Consider the following 23,695-nt stretch of genomic DNA (forward strand, 5'->3'; position numbering starts at 1 on the left):
TTCGCATTTTTTCTTTTTTAATCGCAAGTAAAAATTTTGGAGCTTGTAAAATTTATTTATATCAAAAAAAATATCTTGATTTAAGAATTTTTCGTCTTAATTCAAGATAATCAAATTCTTCAATATGATTTTCTTCATTTAAGATTTATTCTTTTTTAATCAAGTTAATTTATTTATTATTATAAAATTTACTCAGACCAAGAAAATTATTTTTTTCGTTCAAGATTTCTTTCTTTCTTTAAAGCAGTTATAATTTCTTTACCAATCTCTAAAATTTTCTAGAGATGCATAAAGTAAAAATGATCTATTACAGCGTCAACTGTTCTTTAAATTCAGCAAACAATTGAACCAATTGAACTCAAGAAATTTTGTAAATTTGCCGGAACAAATAAAAACGAATTGGCCCGTAATATTCTATAATAACATATTGTTTGAAGGCTAAAAATGATATAATTAGACAACGTTTAGAAAAAAGCAAAATTTTTTCGTGAATTACAATATCTTTAGCTGATTCGTTCTGACACCATTTTAAAAATTCTCTATGATATTAAAGACTCTTGCTTCGTTGAGTTTAACCGTAACACGCCCATCGACTCTGTTGATAATCGACCACCCAACTGAATAGTCTGCAGCCACGTAATCTTTTATAATATCCATAATATTTTATAAAAAAATTATCCTTTCGCGAGTAGAACTTTAAGAATTCTAATTTGTGGCATTTTGCAGCAAAATAAATCTACTTTTTTAATTACTAAATTATACAAGTCGGCGCGGCAATCTGAATTTATAATCATTTTATTTTTATATGAAATACATAAAAGATACTTTGTACGATGAAAATAAAAGTATGTGATACGAAATGTTAATAAACATATTCCGGGATAATTTATGGTTTATTGAATCAAATAAAAAAAAAATACTACGATAATGATGTATTTAAGGAATTAGTATGTATAAAATAAAAGTGAAGCTGAGAAAAAAAGATTGGCCCATGTGACGATAAACCAAGATTGCACGTGGGCAAGAATAAGAGTCGTTGACTTGTGTTTATTACTTTACGGAAGCGCTCTTTAAAATCGCATTGTGCACTTTTATGGGACAGCAATTATACCCTAAACTCTTAATACCTGACTCTCACTCTATTCTACTTTTATATGCCGAACCAATTACAGGTATTCTGTACTCTATATAGCTTTTGTGCATGTCGGTATTTCATATCCTTATATATGAGTCCATTAATGATGGATTTTATCGTAATCACCTATCCGTGCATTATACATGTGCTCATTATATTATTACAATGTAAATATTATAGTACCTTGGATTTTTATTTAACATTACCTTGAATATTTAATTCTATAAACAGTAGCAATTAAAATGATCCTCTCGATTTTTTTTTTAATAATTATTTAAATAGGTCATATAACTCATATAAAAATGCCTTTGAAATTTTATTACTTATAATTATTTAAGTTAATTTATGAATGATATATGATACACTGATAAAAGATTGACTTGACTCAAGAGCCAAACTGTTAAACCAAGAATCTCATTTTGAAGAAAATGATTTTCTTGAGTCAAGAGAATAAATTCTTGAAAGAAGAAAATTTTCTCTTGGCTCAAGAAAATCATTTTCTTCAAAATGGAATTCTTGTTTCACCCAAATTCTTAGTTTAAGAGTTTTGCTGGTGAGTCAAGTCAATTTTGTTATCAGTGTACATTAAATAAAACTCGATAAAATTTTAACCTATCAAATTTTTACATCAATATATTGATTGTATAATGTATTACCTATCATGGTAATACTTGCTATAACTGTACGTGTACTTTTGCCCATCTTCATACTAAAATATTTGTAAATTTTGCCATTCGGCTTGCTGCCTTGGCATTTAAACAAAATAAATAAATAAAATAAAAAAAATAAATTTATTTTTTTTTTTTTTAAGTGCAATATCGATTATAAGAGCACACAAAAATTTTTCTTTACTTTATATAGGGTAGAAGTACCGTTTTTGGCCACCTTAGCACCGCTTTTGGACAGTTAACATTTGAATTAATTTGTAAAAATCATAATATTGTAACCATACATTTGTTGAATTGCAAAAAATTTATATTAAAACAAATCGAGTTTGTAATGGTTTATTAATATAAATTCATTTCTATCGTTTATTTGAATAATAAATGGCTATATACGGTACAGTGACCACAAACGGTACTTCTACCCTATTATTTTTTTCAGTTAATTTTTTATAAAATAAAAATTGTTTCTCTAACTTATAAAATTCAGTTTTAAGTGCTAACAAACCTATATTTTTATTCACCAAGTCTTCCTTAAGTATATTGAAGAAATTTAGTTTTTCACTTCAGTAAATTCATGTATTTAAAAAAAAATCTTATCACTTCCTTCAAGTAATTTGTATTTCTAGATTTAGACACTAGAAAAATGTCTTGTCGGAAAGAAAATTTTTTTTTCAATAAACTTTTATTTTTAGTTGAAAAAAATTACATGATCTTTTTCAAAAAATTGAATCTGTTAATCAGTAGAAAATTTTGTGTAATATCAACACAAATAGGACGTAAAAATAACAACTATTGTAAGAGGATAGGATGTAAAAATAGTGTGTTAAAAAGAATGTTTATAGATATGGTATGCACAGAAAATTTAACATGTTACAAGGTTAAAGTAACAAAAAAAAATGTTAAATTTACACATTTACACAAAATTTTTTACTATGAACCCATAAAAAAAAAACACATTTCTCCAAAATAATAATTTTGTTCAAGATTCAAAGATTAAAAAAATTTTTTGATCCAAGAATATTTAAAAGAAAAAAATTTTCTCTGGATGTAAAATGTATCTGCTTAAGCAAACTTTTGCATATTTTACTAAATAATTTATTGAAAAAAACTATTTTTATTATTTATTAATTACCAGATGTACAGTCTGTTTCACAAACCTTGTTACATTTTTGTTTAAATAGAAAATCTCATATAGTTATTAAGAACTTAGTAAAGGATAATAATTTGTTTATAGTGTAACACATTTCTTAGTAAATATAAAAATATCACAGTCCTCTCTGTCACCCAGATTGCACTGCATACCACGCTCGTTCAGATGTTATTGAAAAAAAACTATATTTTTCTCCTAAAATTAATTGTCAAAATGACAAAATTTTGTTTATAAGTTGCAAGAATGTTAAATCTTACAAAATAATTGTTAGTTACACTTTTTAAATTCATGATTTAACAGAATAGTATTTTAACAAGGATAGAGGATGAAAGGCTTAAAATTTTGTTTACCTCCGTTTATCGTACGGTAAGTGAAGGTAAAACTTTAACATACAGTTACTTTAGAGTACCCACGAGTTGAAAAACACTTTAACTCTTTCCAACAATATTTCCAAGGCAACCACGCGAAAAAAAGGGTTTAGAGACTCTTAATTTATTGCTGGAATGACATTGTAGTAAATGACGGCTATTACAACAACACGAGGAATTCAAAACGAATGTTCATTCGGTCTTAGACAGTCTTCAGAAAATGTACGTAAGATTTGTTCGTTAATTATAGCAGTGTATTTAATTCTTCACTCGTGCTGCAGCAACATTCTATAAGTTAAATATTGTTGCGTAGGAGAAAATCTCATAGCGTTATTGCTGACGGGTTAATAACTTTTTAATAAAAATAATCCATTTATATCTGAATGCAAACAGTGTCGATTTCAAATGAAATTGAAATTGTTCATATACGTGAGTGTATATAAAAGTGAGTACTTTTAAAATTTATAACCATAATTTCATTTTCTACAACTTGAAATAATCATATATTACATATATTTGTGACTTTTCGTCTCGAAAGAAATAATTTTGATCTTCTAATAGAGAAAGTTTTTGTGACCCGTCATATTCTTGCTTTTTTTTTTTTCATCATCCCTTATGTAATGTCTTCAACACGTCTATACATGGTGGCGTCATCCAATCCATTTTTATCCACCAATGCGGGGAATGGCATCAGACCGCAGCATAGTTTAACCTATAGAAACACCAGAGAGGGGTAGTTTAGTCTGGAAAAACGATAAAAGTAACCGAGAGTAAAAATACGCTGTGGAAAAGATGGAGGAGGAGGAGAAAGAAAAATAAAGTTCAGAATGAGGACAAGTAATGAATGGTGGTAAGAGGGTGTGGTAACAGTAATACGCAGTCAGTTTCATTATATTTACCAAACGGAAATTCATAATGCACTTTTCGACGCATTAAATTCTCCACCGTCAGTGCATGGACGCATTAAATTACGGTTGAATTAAAATTCAACGGTGTGTACTCTTCATGTTTGATTAATAACATCAACACATTTTTCGTTTTAGTTTACTCCTTCTAGAGTTATACTTGCTATGAATAATTTACGACTTATATGGAGTTTTAAACGGTTTAATGTCTTACGTCAAATTACCCAACTCATTTTTTTTTTATTTTCAACTTGGATTTTATTTTGAAAACGAAAAAAAAATATTCCGAAAAATTCAAATATTAATTTTTGAGAAAAAAACATTAGGTAAAGTATTATTTAAAAATTTTTCGATTTTTTAGAAAATGAAAAATCATTTAAATCATGCATTGATTGAGAATAACAAGTATTTTAAATTTAATCTCAGGAAGAATTGGTATCGATTAAGGGTTATCAAGTATTTAACTTTTACTTTATCTGATGTCATTGTCATTATCAACAAGTGTTTATAACACACTTGTATTTACTGCAATTTTTTCATTGTATTTTTTTCTGAACGTTTCAGAAGAAGACAGGTGTTTTACATAGCAAATACTTTTTGATATTGTCAAAAAAATTTTAAGCCCAAATTTTTTATGAATAATACATTAAGCGTTTATTCCTTATAAATCGTTGAACACCATTTGGGTATACGATGATACACAATTTTTTACTGAGTATTTTGGATTGAAAAATCATTTTGATTAAAAATTTTGTGAAATAATAAGTTCACGAGTACACAGAAAAAAAAATTTATTTGAATCAAGTATATAATTTTAAAGAATTTCATTATCTTGATTTGACTTGAAAAATTCTTAAACTAAGCATTTTTTCTTGGTTCAAGTAAATTTTACATGATTCAAGAATTTTTCGTCTTGATTCAAGTCAATAAAACTCTTCAATATTATTTTAACGGTTCAAGAATTTTTCTCTTGATTCAAGATAATTTTTTTTTCAGTGTATGACTCCATCCTACTCACGAACGAATAATTAATGATTGATTTGATATAGTATTCTATTTATAAAACGTCAATTACGTTATCGTAATATTCAGCTTAATTTTGAAAATTCAAAAATTTTTGTAAAGAATTCTTTCAAAAATTTGTCAACAACTATATTTCTCAAACTATCAATAATCTTTTTGGGGTCAGAGTTATAAGATTTTGAAATCAATCAGTTAAGAATATAAATGTTAGTTGCCAAAATTAATTTTTATTTTCAAAATTTACTAAAAATCAAAATTATAAGTATATTTACATGAGACCTATATACCCACAAACATGCCCGTATTTTGCTGAAAATAGCTTTAGCTTCCTAAAACTTTAAAACCTGGAAATTTAGTACTTCGATTTTCGGAAACTAGACTAATTATAAAAGCGTGTCAAGGATTAAAAAATTTACAATTTCCGTAGCAGGAAGTTGAAAATAATGTTACATGTCTTACGCCCACATAATAATCTAAAGTCCGGTCTGATGTAGTTTAAAAAAATCGACTGCTTTGATGGTGAGCGGAATCATAAGTTGAAAAAATATTGACATAAGCCTTGTTGCCCAAATTTATTTCTCTAAATTCAAATGTGATTTTCTTTACTTTTAACTAAAAGAAAAGAATAACTTTTACTCCTTAGCAAACAGAATATAAAATCTAACTTGATTAAAAAAGCATAAAAAAACTTATAATAAATGAAAGTTTGCAAAGTTAAATTGCATGGAAAATTTAAATTTTTACTTGAAAACTGAAAGTTGTAATTTTACGTCAACAATATTAATAACATAAAAATTCTATAAAAGTTCAAAGTATTGACCGGAGTGTCGACGCGCGCATGATTCCCGTGAGAATTCAACTCGAGATGATCATGACGACATTCAATAAATAGTATTACATGTAACCTAAGTGTGCAAAATCAATTTTTTGTATTAATTAAATATTAATACAACTCAATACATAACTTTAACTCGAATTTTAGTGGATTTGACCCGTATCCGTTTATTGGCTTACGCGTTAAGCCCCACCCGTTTTCCTTAATTCTATTTAACATTCAAGACACAAAAAACTTATAATAGCTTTCTTGTCCTCAACTTTGTAAAAGTTCCGACGGATCGTGGGATATTTTTAGGTAACGTGACAGCTCAATTTACTTCCATTTTTTTTAAGATTAAGAAAATTAATTTTTTTCTCACTATTCATTCATATAAAAATATAATAATATAAAAAAAATTAGTCTTACTTATCCACTGTGAAAACAAACCGACTAAATAATAAAATGTCAATTTTCCACTAAATAAATTTCTGTTTTATTTATTTCGTGTTACAAAATTTAAAGCTCGTCTTCCGTTACGGTAACAAACTAAATAAAAATAGTGCGTATATATTCTCTCTGGTAGCTAAATTTTGTTAAAGTTTTTTCTCATGAAATCTCGTTTTGGCAATCATTCTGTTTTGCCTTAAAAAGACTAGACCGTCATATTGGAAACCAACGATCCAGTAAATTACATCGTGTGTCTGAGGAGTAGGATGCTCGCCTCAATTCTGCGCCATGTCCTTTAAAATTACATTGTTGATTTTTCTATGTATATATATATATATATATATATATGTAATTCTATGTACATTCTGGGTTGGGTATGTACTGTGTGCCCTGAGATGTGTATACAGTAAGAAATGAAAGCTCTCTGAGTGTATTAACTCGAAGCATGAAAGTCCAATCACAGGAATGATGTTCTTTTCGGCTAGATAGATCTCATTCTTTCTGGTATCCTCGTTCTTGATACGGTACTCTCCTTGAGAGTGTATTAGATTGGTTCCAAGATACGTGACCTTGCTTGAGAATCAGCTTCATTTTCAAAACCTTTCTTACCATCTAGGTGACGTCGCGAATTCTTATCCACTAAGTTACATTACCGAGAAGAAAGTATATTTCAACTTAAGTATTCCACCCGAAACTACACTTTGGAGGAATCTTTTTTATTCTTCAACACTACCTAGTAGCGAAAAAAAAATAGATAAGTTTGAAAAAATTGCTTTAATTAGATATTTTATATTTTTAATTATTGCCGAGAAAAATTATCCAAATGATAATGAAAAAATTTTATCAATTAAAAAATACTAAAAAGTTTCATAAAAATTTGAGATTGGCAACATTTATTGAATTAATGTTTCTTATTATTATACACTAATATTTTTTTTTTTTTTCAAAAAATTGAATTTGAACTTTGAATTTTTAAGATTTTAATAAATATGGGATCAGCAATATACAATAGTGAACATTTTTACCAAACTTTAAAGAAAAGAAGATGAAAAGTTAACATATTTGAAATAGCACTTTAGTACAGATTTGTTCACATCCTTAATGTTAATCATACTTATGCAAATGTAAATTTAGAAAAAACATATAGTTATTTAATATTTGCAAGATGAATAAAATAACCTATACGTATTAGTCTTAAAGCTAATATAAATCCTTAGACATGATTGAAGTAAATCACTATCTTAGTATTATTAAAAATAGAGAGCTATATATAAGATTATCTACATCAATATTCTTCATTTGAAAATTTCGAAAAAAATAAAAGATGTGTCAAACAAGACCATTAAATTTAACTGTTAAATGGGAATTAATTATTCGGTCTACCACTCTGTGCAGGAAAGCTTTAGACTACTTCTCGCCACCTATTTACAGTCACGGAACTATATTTTTTTCCAAAAAATTTGTTTAACTGAACTTAGCGAAATATAATTGAGAATTAATTTGAGTTATCAGTGCTTTAAAAATAATTACTTTGTTTTTTACACGGAAAGAACAAGCTGACCCTGGATATCATCCCAGATTAGATTCAGTGATATCTGTGGCAAAAAAAATTTCAGATAGTAGCTAAGAAAATTTTAGATTATCCTGAGTGATATCTAGATTATACTCATTATAATTATTAGATTATACTCTAGATTATAATCATTATTATACTAGCTACTATCTGAAATTTTTTTCACTCAGTACAATCTGGGATGATATCCAGTGTCGTCTGGTCCATGTCGTGTACAATGAATGTTTTTTTTTCTTGTTACAAAAAAAAGATTTTTTGGTTTTTTATTTAAAAAAAAAATCTTTAATCAATTGAAAATTTGAATTTTTTTATGAGCACTTCATAAAATATTAAAAAATAATTTATTTAATGCACATTAATTCTTATTCATGGCTAAAATAATTAAATTTGCAATAATTACTTTAACGATCATTTCTTATAATAACCATAATGTATGCTACTTTGTAAACTTTATTAAATGTCTCGACTTTGTTTGAAGTAATACCGTCAACATGTCATCGATATGTTTAAGCCATTTTTACTCATCTCTAATTCCCAGCATATCAAAAGCGTGTTCGACTCCCGCTAAAAATTCTTTGATCTTTCAATTTTTTTGAATAAAAAAAAAGCGTACAGACCACCCAGACATAGAAGAGCAGCAAAATAAGGGAGATAGAAAAAAAGTAATAGATTATATGTAGTATGTTTTTAAATTTCAAAGTTTTTATTGATTGTTACGTAAAATATAACAAAAAGTTTCATCAATAAAATGAGTTTTATTAGATTGGTAGTTTGGAACTTATGCGAAAAGACAAAAAATAGCAACATTGTTTCCGACTTGATAACGTCTTACAAAAGCTACATGTGCAGTAACCAATGCAAATGCATCAATCCCTATTCTCTTGTCCGAACTGGAAGCCATTACAATTCCAACAACCCCGACATAAAACAAGTTTACGTAGACTGTGTCCAGACGTATTTTGTCGATACTTGAGTTAAGAAGTTTTTACAATATTTGAATAACTCTATAGTAAAATTTCTATTCTACAGACTCAAGATATTTGATTAAAGTATATACGTCAATTTAATTAACTTATTAAGCAATGAGAAGCAATATTTCTCAATTATTTATTTTTTGATTCAAATAATGAGATAAAAAAAATTAAAAAACTGTTATTAAAAACTTTGTCAATATTTGGATATTAATCACAAGTATTTTGTCTTATATATATATCAGTATTTATAGTTGAAATCTATAAGAAGATTAAATGTAAGTAATATTTGTCCAATTTTTGCAAAAATTTTTTTTCCGATTGAAATACTAGTTTATTATTCAAAAAGTACCTTACATGCAAATTTCTAATATAAGTATTTCTTAATTATTTAAATCGCTGTGACGATATATTTATTGAATATGATTAAAGTATGAACAAGTTCAATTATTTATTACACAAATAAACTATAAAAACTTTCTCACCGTAAATAAATTCTTCAGAATAAATGATAAAATTTTTGAAAAAGTAATTTTTTATTAAATTTGGTATCTTCAAGAAAAAAAAATAAATGTCAATTAGATTTTTTGGCAATCATATCAAGTTTGATTAAATTTTATCAAACACATTTCCGTAAAAATTTTACTTTTTCAATAAGTTGAAAATTGAGTATTCAATGAATGATAAAAATTCAAAAAGATTTTAAACTAGTTAAATTGATTCAATTACGGTATTAAACTTAAGAAGATATCGCTGATACTAATTTAATTTACATTCCGATGCATCTGTTGAAAGAAATCAGAAATTAGAAATAAAATTAATAATTCATCTTTTTTCAATAAAAAATTTGGTATCTGAACTTTTTTCATTGATTAATTCCAGCATTATATCTATCTGTTTTTGTTTGCATTCGTTGAACAAAAGCATTCATCTTCATATCGCTAATTTATTTTTAATTATCTTCATTCATGTATTTTATTTTACGACAGAATAATATTTTCAAAACATCAATTAAAAAAGCATCACTGTTATTCTTCTCTTGTTGATAAAACAACTTTCCGTTTAACAATTGATGAATGGACAAGCAGTAAAATCAATTACGACGCAATAAAAACAAATAATAAATTGGTCAAAATGCATACAAAATTAATTTCTAATATTTCTCGACGAGTAATAAACGACAACAGTTAGTGTTTATATACTATCAACTATCAGTAATACACAATATTATATCAGCAGGTAATATGTCTCATGTAGATAAAATCAGGCATAATTGGTCAGTTAAAAATTGAATACTTGACTGGTACATTAAAATAGAAGAACAAACACCCCAATCAATAAATGAAATTCAATTAAAATTTGATAGCTTTAATTATCTAATATAAATGCAACGTAATTAATTTAGCAGACACGACAAAACAACATAAGAAGGTTATTGAGTACCAATAAAGAAAAATCAAAACAAAATCCCTTCAAGGATCTAACATGCAATTTTCTTGAATGTATACTTTATCTTCATTATTTGCAGACAGATGTTTCGTGTACACGCAACAGTTATAGACATAGACATGCATGACACCCTGTATAAACACGCAAGTCATAGATTCAAGAACCGATAGATGATATCAAGGCGGGAAGTAGATGAAAGGTCACAATATTAGAAGCAACATAGTAGAACGATGTAGACACAAAAACCTTACGGCTCTAATCATGAAATTTTGGCCCTCATCCAAAAGAAACTCGGATATCCAATCATATCAATGTGACTTCGATAAAACAGTCAGGAGGATAATAAAAAACAGGGGAAAAGGGAAAAAATAAAACGAACAAAATCGTAATGGAACAAAGTAGAAAGCAACTCCTCCTCCTCATCTAAGACAACATCAATTATCTCTACCTAACCAATTATTTGGACGAAAGAACTGATCGGATGATCCTTGCTGACTATTGGGCATTTTAATATGGGTAAGTCTTTTTAAATGTTGATTAATATTTGAATATTAATGTATGTATTTATATAGGTACACTGATAAAAAAATTAACTTGATTCAAGAGGAAAGTAAAATCAAAAACATTATTTTGCAGAGGGTGATCATTTTGAATATAGAAAAAAAATTCTTGAGTCAAGTCTTTCAAAAATTTTTCTGTTTAATTCAAGAATATGAAAATCTTAAAAATGATTTTGATGGTTCAAGTTTTTTTATTTTGAATCAGTTTTCTCATTGGTGTACAAATCAAGAAGTCAATTATTGAGGTCAATGCACTTGTATCTCGTCTGGTTTCAGTTTGACTCCAGAGCTGATTAAAATAACTGCGAGTACCTTCGTCAATGAAATTAACTTGATGAATTTTTTTTTTTTTTTTTTTTTTTTTTTGTAAAAATCCTTCATTATTTATTGAGTGCTCTATAACCATTTTTTTACTGTATGTTCCTAATCCCTACGCGCTTATAAAAATTAAATCCTCAAGCGAAAAAAATTCCAACCAGGAAAATCATTTTGAAAAATTTCATTGTTTTAAAACATCCAAAAACGTATCAATAGTTTTCAAAATATTTTTGTTGGTTCAAAATTTTTTCGATTAAATCAAATAGGGTTTTCTTTTTTTTTTTTTTTTCAGAGTGAGATTTTACCGAATTTTTTTAAATGCATTTCTTCACAAAGAAATTGTTTCTAAGATAATTTTACTCACAAATTTTTTTTTTTTTTTTTTTTTTTTTTTTTTAAATAGAAATCACTTCTTTTAAATAATCTTAGCGCAAGGTTTTTTTCATAGATTAAATTAGGTTCCCTATGCGGGTAAATAATACCATTACTAAAAAATCACATTGTTGAGAAGATTAAGAAAATTTGAATATAGGTCACGCTATAAGTTAAGAAGTCTAATAACTCAAATTAGTTGTTTCCCAAGTTGAGAATTGGATTCATTAAAATTTAAATTAAAAATATTAATGAAGAAAGTTTGAATTGCGAATGAAGTTTTAAGAGAAAAACGGCGAAAATAGAATAGATGGAATGATAAGATAGAGATAAAGTAGAGATGTCCCTTGACGATTTTTTCTTTATATGCTTCTCAACTTTATACTCCTTTTTCCATAGACGCAATCTTCTAAAAGTATATTCAAGATAAGTGAGGAAAAAAGTGCTCTGCAAATAGATTACTTTAGCTATTTTTAACGGTATGATGTAATTTATAATCAAAAAAAGTACTCGTACATTGTATTTATTTAAAGTTCAAAATTGGTGTTATGGAGCCAATATTTTTAATTCGGTTCTTTTATTTGAAATATGCACAGTATAATAAAAATGAAAAAATTGAAAGTAGGTACAACAAATCGTGACAAGAAAAACCGTTTCTATGAGAATAATATTACAGAGCAAAGTATTAAAAAAAAAAAAAAAAAAAAGGTTAAGCCGTTGCAAGGCCGAATGCTATTCCACGTGCTAAGAGAGGTTCACTTTTTTTTTTGCATAGTTCAATACTCAAGATGCCGAGACTTTGACCCTTATACCTATAGTTTACATGAAAAACTGTTTGGCGGCCATAAACTTTTTTTATTTGGACTCTTGGCCGCATGGCCTTTACTCAGGAAATGCAGCAGAAAAAAAGGGTTAGTAAAGGATTAGAAAAAAAAAGAAATAATCAGATGGGACAAACTGGAAAATTCAAACATTGTAAATTGTTCCGAATATTGTGAGCTGTAAGGAACTAATTGTATGCTGCCATAAAATAATTTAGCTCAAGGGTAAATAAAAAAATTATTTTTTCGGAAACAAATTTTTTTGAATCTTTAAGTTTTTTTTTTTTTTTTTTTTAACAGTGCAATAAATCTTTAAATAATTTGATTCAAAATTTAAAAAATTTTTATGAATGTTTTGTTAAATACTCAATTATTTTTTTAATTAATTGCATAAGAAAATTTTATTGTATCATTTATAAACATACTAATGAAGATTGCCATTGCAGGTGTATAGTAAAATGGAATAAAAATTTCAAAAACTTGAAAAACAAAAATTGCTACAATCCAGTTTAATTTTTATGTTCAACAATGCTTCATAAAAATCTAAAGAGGTATTTTGAACATAGTATAAAATAAAATATTCATTGAAAATTACATAAAATTAAATTTTTATTTTACAAATTCGAACATTGATTTTAGTGTCGATAAAAAATGTTTGGCAAATTTTTCCGTTCCAATTAATGTAACTAGTAAAAGCAAAAAGTACAATAAAATCAGTCTAAAAATTATGTAAATTTTTTATTGATATTGAGTGGATGGATTTTTGAAATTGAAATTTTAAGAGTTATAAAAGACAAAATTTATTGGTCATAATTTTTACAGATTCTATGGAATTTAGAGTAAATAAATTTTCATGTGAAGTTAATCGGATGATTTAACTCCTACTTTCCTATAAGACTAATAATTTTTTAGAAACATTAATTTTTCTAATAATTATCGATTGTTTCATTCAATTCAATAAACAACTTGTAACCATTTGAATGTAGGTTTTTTAAAAACTAAGTGTTTTCAAACATTCAAATCCTCAACTCCTATCTAAGCAAATTATTGTTATTTTGTAAACATTTACTTAAGATTTTTAAATAATGATTATGTATTTAAATAGGGGTAAAAGGTTTAAGTGTTCACTTAAACTCTGACTTACAGTGATTTAAATATTTAGCAAAACACTTCTAGTATATAGAAAATTAGCATATCTCTAAAAAATGTTTATTAGACGTTCAACGACTGAATATTCTACAGAGAAAATAATCAATTACAAAATATGTTAGATTCTTGTTAATTTGTAATGTTTCTAATAGCAATTCAGATTTCAAGGTGGCATTTTAATTTTTTTCACATTTACATAGCAGTTATTACTGTTTGAAATATTCTATAATTATAGGATATTTTGAAATTATTTTCAAAAAAAAACATTCGATGAGTAATAATTTTAGATAATAAAAAAAATGATTTTTTTGTTTGGGAAAAGCTTAATTATCTGATTTTTCAATTTTTGTCAACAAAAATGGGTTATTTTTACTACAAAAAATTGATAAAATTATATTTTTACTTTTCTTGAAATATTTAAATTTAATCATAATTTGAAAAATTGAGATGAAGTTATAAACAAATCATTCTATTCAAGAAATAAAATGAGACATGAGCTTTTTACCGACGGACACTATAAATTCAATGATGGCGATAAACACGTTACTTAAAAAATAGAGCCTAATTATTTAAGATTAAAGATGTCATTACAATCCGATAAATAAAATTAACAGCTAATTTATGCATTAAAAAAACTCAAAATGTTACAAACTAACACACATAATCCTTAATCCGAAGAGACGGAAAGAAACAAAAATTATTAAAATGAAACAAAATTCTTCAGTCGTAAAACAAAATGTATAAGAATCAGACCTCACAGAAAAAGATATAAAATTATGTGACGTATATGTCTTGTTTGAATATTTGCTATTTTAAAAACTTCTGCGAAGTGTAGTCCAGAAAACTTGAGCGATCAAAGGAACCATTTTATTCGTGCATCGATAGGACCTGGTTTTTACAATGTACGACCAATATTTATTGGAATTGATGTCTTCCACCATCGCTGCATCTCCACATTGCCAAGTAAGAATTTTTTATTCGTTTATTCTGGTTCCAACAAATTGAGCGTAAATAATAATTTTTTTTTCTTTGAGGGTGCAACATCATATCTACCCTCTACAGTTAATGCGACACTTGTAGTTATTTTTATTGTAAAATACTGACTATTTATAAGCTTCTCACAAGTATATAATAATATTCAATTTACAATTCACAATTTATATGACATCTATCTGGTTAAAAATTGTTATTTTCAATAATTTTTTAATAAAATAAATTTATAAACATTCTTATAATTTTGATATGATCATTAAATTTTTAGCTCAATATGCAGAATTATTTAATGGAGAAATAGTGATAATAATTTTACGGTACGAAAAACGATCCACGATTTTTTTTTTCCAAAAAAAATTATTTGTGAAAGTTTAAAAAGTTTATCAATATAATGTATTGTATTGTATTGTATTGTGTTTATTATTATGCCAAGGCAATTAGCCGAATGGTACGAAATTTTACATCGTAGTGTTTACAATAATAGCATACAAAGTTAATTTAATTAATTTTACGCTACATAAGTGCAGATATGATAAATTATAGAATACATTAACATGTTTTTGGTATAATTTATTTGACTACATAAATTTAATAATAGACTTATAATTTAATAACTTTTAGATCTAACTAAGATAATTGCACAGACTTACTAGTTAATAATGTATAATATCAGATAATGACCAGGTAAGCCAATTTTAAGTAAAGAAACTACTGAAAATCCAGTTTAAGTAGATAATCGAAGATTTTTACTTTAAATACTTCTAAACTACTAGCATTTACAATTTCTGCAGTCAAGACTTTGTTATAATCGTATTGCAGTGACTACAAAAGAGTTTTCTAAAGCAAAAATAGAATATTTTGGTATTTCAAAATTTACATTATTTATTTTGCTTGCCAATCTTTCAGAGCGTCTAGCTTCGTCTTCAATAAATAGTTCCCTAAGATAATTAGATTTTCCTATTTGTAATGATTTATAAAAATAAGTAGTTAAGTAATATATACGTCTGGATTTGATTGATAACCAATCTAATTCACGTCTATAAGGGGTTAATGTTTGAAATTCAAGCATATATTTTAAAAATTTTTTTAAATAATTTAAAGTCGTAAAATTGGTTTATATTAAAGTAAATATTTATTGATCTCAATATAAACATTTTTTTTCAATTAAGCTTTTTTCATTGTTTAAAATGCTTACCAACAAATGGAGATCAATTATAGTAAGCCAATCATTAAACGGGTAGTAATATTTTTAATAGAAAAATAATACGATAACTCATTGAATTTAATTTTCTGATTACAGTATCATCTATTAAAAAATTGAAATTAATATTTAATGGTAATATTGTCTATTTAAAAATTAAATTTAATAGATAAATGTTTTACTTTTTTATTAAAAAATAGAATTTTCTCATTAATGAAATTATTGTTAATTCAAAAATTTAATTTAATGGATAATTGAATTGAATTTTTAATAAAGTTTGATAAATTTAAAACATGAATTAGTAAAACAAGAAAAATTTTTTAAAATAAAAATTTTGGAAGTTTCACAAACAATAGCACTAAAAAAATTATTATCGAAGCAAAAAAATTCTTGTTTTAATTTTTATGAATTGTAATTGTTCACGAAAGGTAGGTTTTTTCCATTTGTTTTTTAAATAAAAATATAAAAGTATTTAATCTCGTTAAATTTGTGTAATAAGAGTACACTGGAATTATATTATTTATTCTTTCAAAATTTAATTAACAAAAATTCGTTCATAAAAATATTCATAAAAAAGTGATACAAAGCACTTGTGTAACAATAAATCAATGTTTTAGTCACCATACCACAACGAAATTTTTAACCAAACTGTTGTTTTTATAAAATTGTTTTTTCCGTCAATAAAATCATTAGAGAATATTAATGAGATACAACAATCAAATGAATACGTTATGAGGGTAATAATTCAATCAAAATGAATGACGGGAAGAAGCTACCGTACTGAAGATACTTAAAAATAAAAGATCTTGTCCAAAAAATTTAAATAATGAAACATGTATGAAAAATACGATACACGATTTTTGTAATAAATTATATTTATCTGTTTACAGAAAAATGGTAATTTCTCGGAGCTTCTAAAACAAAAAATTCTTTGTCATAATTAAAGGTTATTTATTCGATTCAAGTTAAGAATGTAATTTATCGGACAGTTATCATATGATCACGACATAAGATTATCGTTATAAACTGCACTTAAAAATTCACAAATTGCGTAATTCGGTAATATTTTATAAGATTTTTCTGTATGAAATTTAAATTCGTATCGAAAAAATTTAATTTTTTATTTCATTTTAGGAATGAGTAGCTAATTATGATGGCTTCTAGAAGTTTAACAATAAAAACAATCAACTCCTGCTTTTGCAACATCCATCTCCATAAGATTCAAGATCCGTCGGGACGAGGATGTGCGCAGTTTCAACATCAAATTTCAAGAGGAAAATGACGATCTCGTAAACTTATATTATAAGTTTGTCGTCTAATGTTTTCCAAAGTTTGAATTATTAATAGCAAATAAAATAATTATAAATTTCTACAAACAAAAACGTAAAAATAAAATAATAGTCAACTAAAATTTGACTATTTTTCGGTTTTACTTAACAAATAAATTAACATTTTTTATAATTTACATTTATAGTTTTCTAAAGTTGCAATTTGTAAAATTTTTTTATGCTAAAACATTTATTAAAAATCATAAAAATTTTCTGATTTCAACTGTCTTAAATATCACAGTAAAAAATTTTGTGTCATTGCGTCAAAAGATTTTATGTTAAAAATTTTGGTGTTAAATATTTATCACTTTTATGTGTAAATTTAACATTTATTGTGTTAAATTAACACCAAAACGTGTAAAATATTTAACAAAAATTTTTTGACGCATTGACGCAAAATTTTTTACTTTGCGGTATCTTTAAAATTTTCTTAGAAAACAATTAAATAATAAAAAAAATTGTAGTATGAACTGTGAATTACTTCCTAAAACATTGAAATGGATTTTAATAAATCCTTGCAGTACTAAGCACTTTATATTTTTATAATGTCTTTAATCGTATTTTTATCATGTACAAGACATACCGGTAAGTTTATTCGAAAAGTATAAGCTTAACAACCAATCGAACGTGTTTCGAGACTGGTTAGTAAGCTCATATCAAGATAAGCCCTTCGGGTTTCATTCCCGGTTTTTCGCATAAATTGTTCAAGTCAGCAGTAATGGTAATGGTAAGTCGAACATTGCAACATACTTTCGAAACGGGTAGAAAGGAATGCAGGTGGAATGGAGGATCAGTAAAAAATGAATACATGCTGTTTTACCAACCTTAATTCTTGGTGACTCTTCGCAATCATAACTCGTCTTGATTAAAAATCCTATCAATTAAAATTTTTATTTAAATGAAGTTTTTTTAATTATTTATTTTTCAAACAACTTTACCTGTTCATACCTGTTACGGTGGTGTCTATTCAAACAGAATGTAACAAATGATGAACACAAAGAGACTATTAAATGATTTACTCTCGCCATATAAATTATTACATAATTATATCATAAAACACCGAAATAATTTATTGTTTTATAGCGTACCGTCAATGTGGTTACAAAATTTACAGCTTCGTAACGACCTATGCTACTGGGTAATTTTTTTTTCTAATAATACTGATTTTTAGGCTTGCAAACTTTAGGAAATCTGAATTTAGTCGCTATGAACGTTTTTATTGGGAAATTAATGACAAAAACGTCACGTGGTATTGTCTAACATGGGACATATGCGTTGAATCAAAGCGCATGCGTGGATGTAAACATAGCGAGGCGTATAGATGTCTCTGCAGTGTTTCTTAAGCACATTTCAATGTTGTCCAAGGATCTATTACAAATTACGATGGTAGACGATTGTATACAACAGCGAACCAGGTATCGACTGACTGCTGATATTTTTGCCTTTATATTTTTCCATTAGGTGTATATACGCCTGAGTAAAAGTTAAAGGACTAACTGTGTATAATTAGAATTATAAAACAGGCAGAGTCATAATGATAATTGAGTGAATTTATTTTTTATATGTAGTGCTGAATAAAATTTTCTAAAATATTTAATTGATTTTGAGTATAAAAATAAACAAATACATAGTTATGTGTACATTTTAATCCTTTCGTTCATATAATACTGAAATTAACAGACATGGGATACTTTTAAATATTTTTTTTTAGTAAAAAAACTATTACGTAAAATGTAAAAAAAAATCTAATACTTACAAATTTTGAAAAAGTAACAGATTTTTTTAAAAATACTCGAGTTGTAACAATTTATCAATAATCACGTGGTAATCAGATATGTGACATTATATGTAATATTCATACATAAAATACACGAGTCATACACAGAAAAAAAGGTTCACTTGAACACAGAAAACATTTTTCTTCCTAATTATTTTTTTAGCGAAAAAAAAAATTTTTTTTGACACAAGAAATTTCACTTATTCTAACAAAATTAATTCCCTTACTTTAAGAAATACGTATCTTGATCCAAGAAAATTTATTTAAGTCAAGAAAATCTTCTTGTTTTAAGAAAATTCTGCCTCTTGCTCCAAAAAATTTTGTTCTTGATAGAAGTAAATTTTCGTGTCATGAAAAAATTTCTCTCTTGCTCCAAAAAATTAAATATCTTGATAGTAAATTTTTATTAGTATTTTTATTAACTAACATGTCAAATGGGAAGATCAAATAATATTGAATCATTTGTTTTTTTTCATTCAATATGTATAATTGCACGCTAAAATAACGTAAAATAGGTATCAAATATTCAAAAGAAAAATTTTCTCAGGGTGACAAAAATTTTTTTTTAACTGAAGTAGGTGGCGCTGCTTCCTTAAAGTATCTAAAAATCTTGATCAAATATAAAAATTTATTGTATAAAGTATTTATGACCAATTGAATTAAAAAAAAATTACTTCCACCAAGAATAGAATTTCAAGAAAAATTTTGACTTCGGCCAACATAACTACGGTCTTCCTTCAGGTACCCGAAAATTTTCTTGAGCTAAGAATTTTGTTCTCGTCAAGAAATTTTTCTTTCTGTGTATTTATGTATATACGATATATTCACGTGTCATATTCATTGATAATATTTGTACGCAATAATCAGATAGAATATCATTCATAACATTTACGTATGATATTTATATATCATATTCAAATGTGATATTCATACACAGAAAAAAAAATTAATTTGAATCAAGAAAAATTTCTTAGCTTAAGAATCTTTCTACTCAAATTGAAAAGATGAAATTCTTTAAAAATTTTTACTTGATTCAAGTAAATTTTTTTTTCTGCGTATGTGATCATTTATCAATATTTGCACATGATATTCACACATGATATTCAAATGTGATTATCACATCTAAGAGTATAAAATTTACATCTTATACAGTGATTCTTTTAGTAGTAGTAGTTTAGTTTTTTTAATAAAATAAAATATATTTTGATATGGATATCATAAAAACATTTATTCATGTAAAAATACTTATAGACATATACTGTAAATAAAAAAAAAAAAACGTATACATTTCTGTCTAGTCTTTATCCGTTCGGTAGAAATATAGAAATCGAATAAAAATACAAAATGTAAACAAAGGTCGATGTAGTAAAAGATGCAAGTAAAAATAGCCGAGGAAGTTCAGCTATTCAATACGAAAGTTGTCTTTATGAGTGACCCAAAAGCTTTAGCGAAGACATCGTGACCCTGGAAGTACGTTTCTTATACATATATAAAGCCACACCGACTGTCGATGTAAAGATACTGTCGGCAGCTAGCTGCTACAGTAGCTAAATGGAATAGGAAGGGGTTTTATGAGTATGCATCCTATGTACTCCATCGTATCTTTGGTTATAGTGTTTTTCGAGAAAATCCCACGTGTATATGCTGCTCTTTTTGTTTTATTCTATTTTCACATCTCTCTTATACTCCTTTTCTCCTTCTTATTCTTGGATGATATGACCTGAACTCTAATAAACATAATAATATAACCTATATTACCTATATGTACTCAAGTGTGTGTAAGTATGTGTGTTTGTATAGATGAAATTATGTTTACAGTTCGGCTTTTTATATACTTGAGCTTGCAACTGGTATTAAGGCACTGGTGGAAATAGATCAGCAGAAAATTATACAAAAGTTTATCTTCTAAAAACATAGTATTTATTTTTGAAAAAGCAGATACTTATTTTTAAAAATAAATTATTATAAATTTTTAGAAAAATTTTAACAAAAATTCTAATTAAAATTAATATTATTCAGATAATTTATTATTATCATTATTAATAATCCAGTAGAACAAATAGATAATATATGTTACATTTAATAGAAAAATTTTTATAGTAATTATTTATTATACAAAAATATTGTAATGATTTTCAAATCTTCAAAAATTAATTTACATAAATTGCAACCATTTAAATTTGACATTATTTTTTATGGTTAACTATATATTTTGAGAGATGAAAAATTCATTTAAAAATTGGATTTTTTTTTTTTTTTTTTTTTTTTAATTAACAAAGTTAAAATTTTTTTTAGAGTTCCAACTTTTTAAATAATTACAGTTTCTGTCATTTTTCTAAAAATTTATACAGCAATTATTCTATTTGTTTCTCTGTTGGTATTTTAATTCAAATTTACACCATTGATGTAAAAACATTAACTCAAATTATGCAAAAAAAAAAATAAATTGAATAAATCCGTTAGGTAAAAAATTCAAAATAAATATTTAATGTTTTTAAAAAAATGTTTTACCTAATTGAAAAAAAAATTATTCCAATGAAATTTAAGATATGACAAATAGGTTTGACCTTCGGTAGTCATGTTCTAAAAAAAGTAGAAAATTTTAAATGCTGTCGGTAAGTCAGTATATTTACTATTAGAATTATCGACGTACAATCGTATTGGTTTTTTTACTACGGCAGTTAACCCGCGAAATATTGAGGCGCGCGCGTGCGTTGTTGACTCAATTAAATTTCACGCATTAAAAAATTCACCAAAACTACTTTAAATGAAGACTAAATTAACTATGACAAAAAAATGCAATAAATTGTCTTAGTCTGTATAAATATTTATCATCATCATACTTTATCATTAATGAATTTATAAATGTAACAATCGAAGCCAAGATTAAAATATGGATAGTATGATAATGATGATTAATAAATAACAATCGAAAAGTGATAAAAAAAAATATCCAATTAACACGATTTGTAAATTAACAATAAATCTGTTGTATTGAGAAGGAATATTTGGGATGATGCAGAAGATCAAGACTGGAGAAAGAGAGAAAAAGAGAGAGAGAGAGAGAGAGAGAGAGAGAGAGAGAGAGAGAGAGAGAGAGAGAGAGAGAGAGAGAGAGAGAGAGAGAGAGAAAGTTTAGGCTGGTAGTGGGAGATGTTTTACAGAGACGTAGGGGAATTCCAGTGAGTCGGCAGCCATGATACATGCAGGACCAATTGGATCGTAGTATTCTACAGTAACATAATAATGGCTGCGGAACTCCGCCCCTCAGAAACTGTGAAGAACTTGGTGCCCATTGGACACAAGGGTGTTAAAAGTTTTATTGTTGCTCGGGTATAGTTACTTCCCGCTTATTTCCCACCAGGTCTGGACCTAGACCGCGTCAATCGTAAACTAAACTTGTGCATGTGCCCTTGCGATTACTTTCTGCTTTGCATGCTCCCTAGTTGACACCCTTTCAATCTCATTAAATGATTAAATGTTCTATTGATCACGTGCAATTTAGAATTTACAAGTTACTGAGAAATGTATAAGGGTGATACGAACATACTCTATCACTCGGAGGGTTCTTGACAAAATTTAACACTACCGGAAAATGGTTAAGATTCGAATAGATCAAAGCTGATTTTCTTTATTCAAAAATATATTTGTAGAATTCAGTGAAATATGTTCTAAGAAATTTAACTTGACTTCCTTTCATTAAAGTTCTTTTACAAATTTTTTTTAAATTTTACATAGTGAGAAAAATGTTTTATAACCAACAGAATTGTTAGGAAAAAATTGTTTTGGAGCAAAAAATTTTTTTAACTCAAAAATATTTACACAGTAAAAAATTTTGCATCAACAAATTTTGTATTAAAAATTATGGTGAATATATAACACTTTAATGTATAAATTTAACGCCTTTTTGTCTTTATTTTCATAAAATATTAAATATAAAATTTTTTGACGCAATGACGCAAAATTTTTTACTATGGGCTATAGTACACAGAAAGAAAAATTTCTGGACTGGAGAATAAAATTCTTGGCTCAAGAAAATTTTCGGGTGCCTGAAGGAAGACCGAAGTTGTGTTGGCCATAGTAAAAATTTTTCTTGAAATTCTATTCTTGGTGGAAGTAATTTTTTTTTTAATTCAATTGGTCATAAATACTTTATACAATAAATTTTTACATTTGATCAAGATTTTTAGATACTTTAGGGAAGCAGCGCCACCTACTTCAACTAAGAAAAAAATTTTCTCATCTTGAGAAAATTTTTCTCTTGAATATTTGATACCCATTTTATACTATTTTAGCGTGCAATTTTATATATTGAATGAAAAAAAAAATGATTCAATATTATTTGATCTTCCAATTTGGCATGTTAATCAATAAAAATATTAATGAAAATTTATTATCGAGATATTTAATTTTTTGAAGCAAGAGAGAAATTTTTTCAAGGCAAGAAAATTTACTTCTATCAAGAATTAAATTTTTTGGAGCAAGAGGCTGAGTTTTTTCAAAATAAGAAGATTTTCTTGACTTAAATAAATTTTCTTGGATCAAATATATTGATTTTAGAACAAGAAAATTTTCTTTTCAGGGCTAAATTTTCATTTGAAATTTGATTGAGCTTAGAAATGAGTCTATTGAATATTAATTTTAGAATTTGACGAAATTATTTGTGTTACGTA

The 23,695-nt window shown here is 26.3% G+C and overlaps 1 protein-coding gene across 7 annotated transcripts in view; it reads right to left on the reverse strand.

Moving 5' to 3' along the window:
• Positions 1-23,695, reverse strand: part of LOC141529307 (uncharacterized) — a 365,923-nt gene that overhangs the window by 336,493 nt on the left and 5,735 nt on the right. The window contains exons 1-3 of one of the 7 annotated variants that reach the window (XR_012479570.1): positions 18,194-18,457; positions 18,070-18,119; positions 3,757-4,030 (exon numbers count right to left, since the gene is read on the reverse strand). The exons of 3 other annotated variants lie outside the window; for them this stretch is intronic. The gene's annotated coding sequence lies outside the window, so the exon portion shown is untranslated. Of the gene's footprint in view, positions 1-3,756; positions 4,031-6,841; positions 7,244-18,069; positions 18,120-18,183; positions 18,458-23,695 lie in introns of those variants that run through there. 3 more of the 7 variants (XR_012479569.1, XR_012479573.1, XR_012479571.1) reach the window with 3 other exon arrangements.

Source organism: Cotesia typhae, unplaced genomic scaffold (assembly GCF_013202065.1).
Source record: "Cotesia typhae breed Kobodo isofemale line unplaced genomic scaffold, CoteBio_Ctyphae contig_48, whole genome shotgun sequence".
NCBI classification, from domain to species: Eukaryota; Metazoa; Arthropoda; class Insecta; order Hymenoptera; family Braconidae; genus Cotesia; species Cotesia typhae.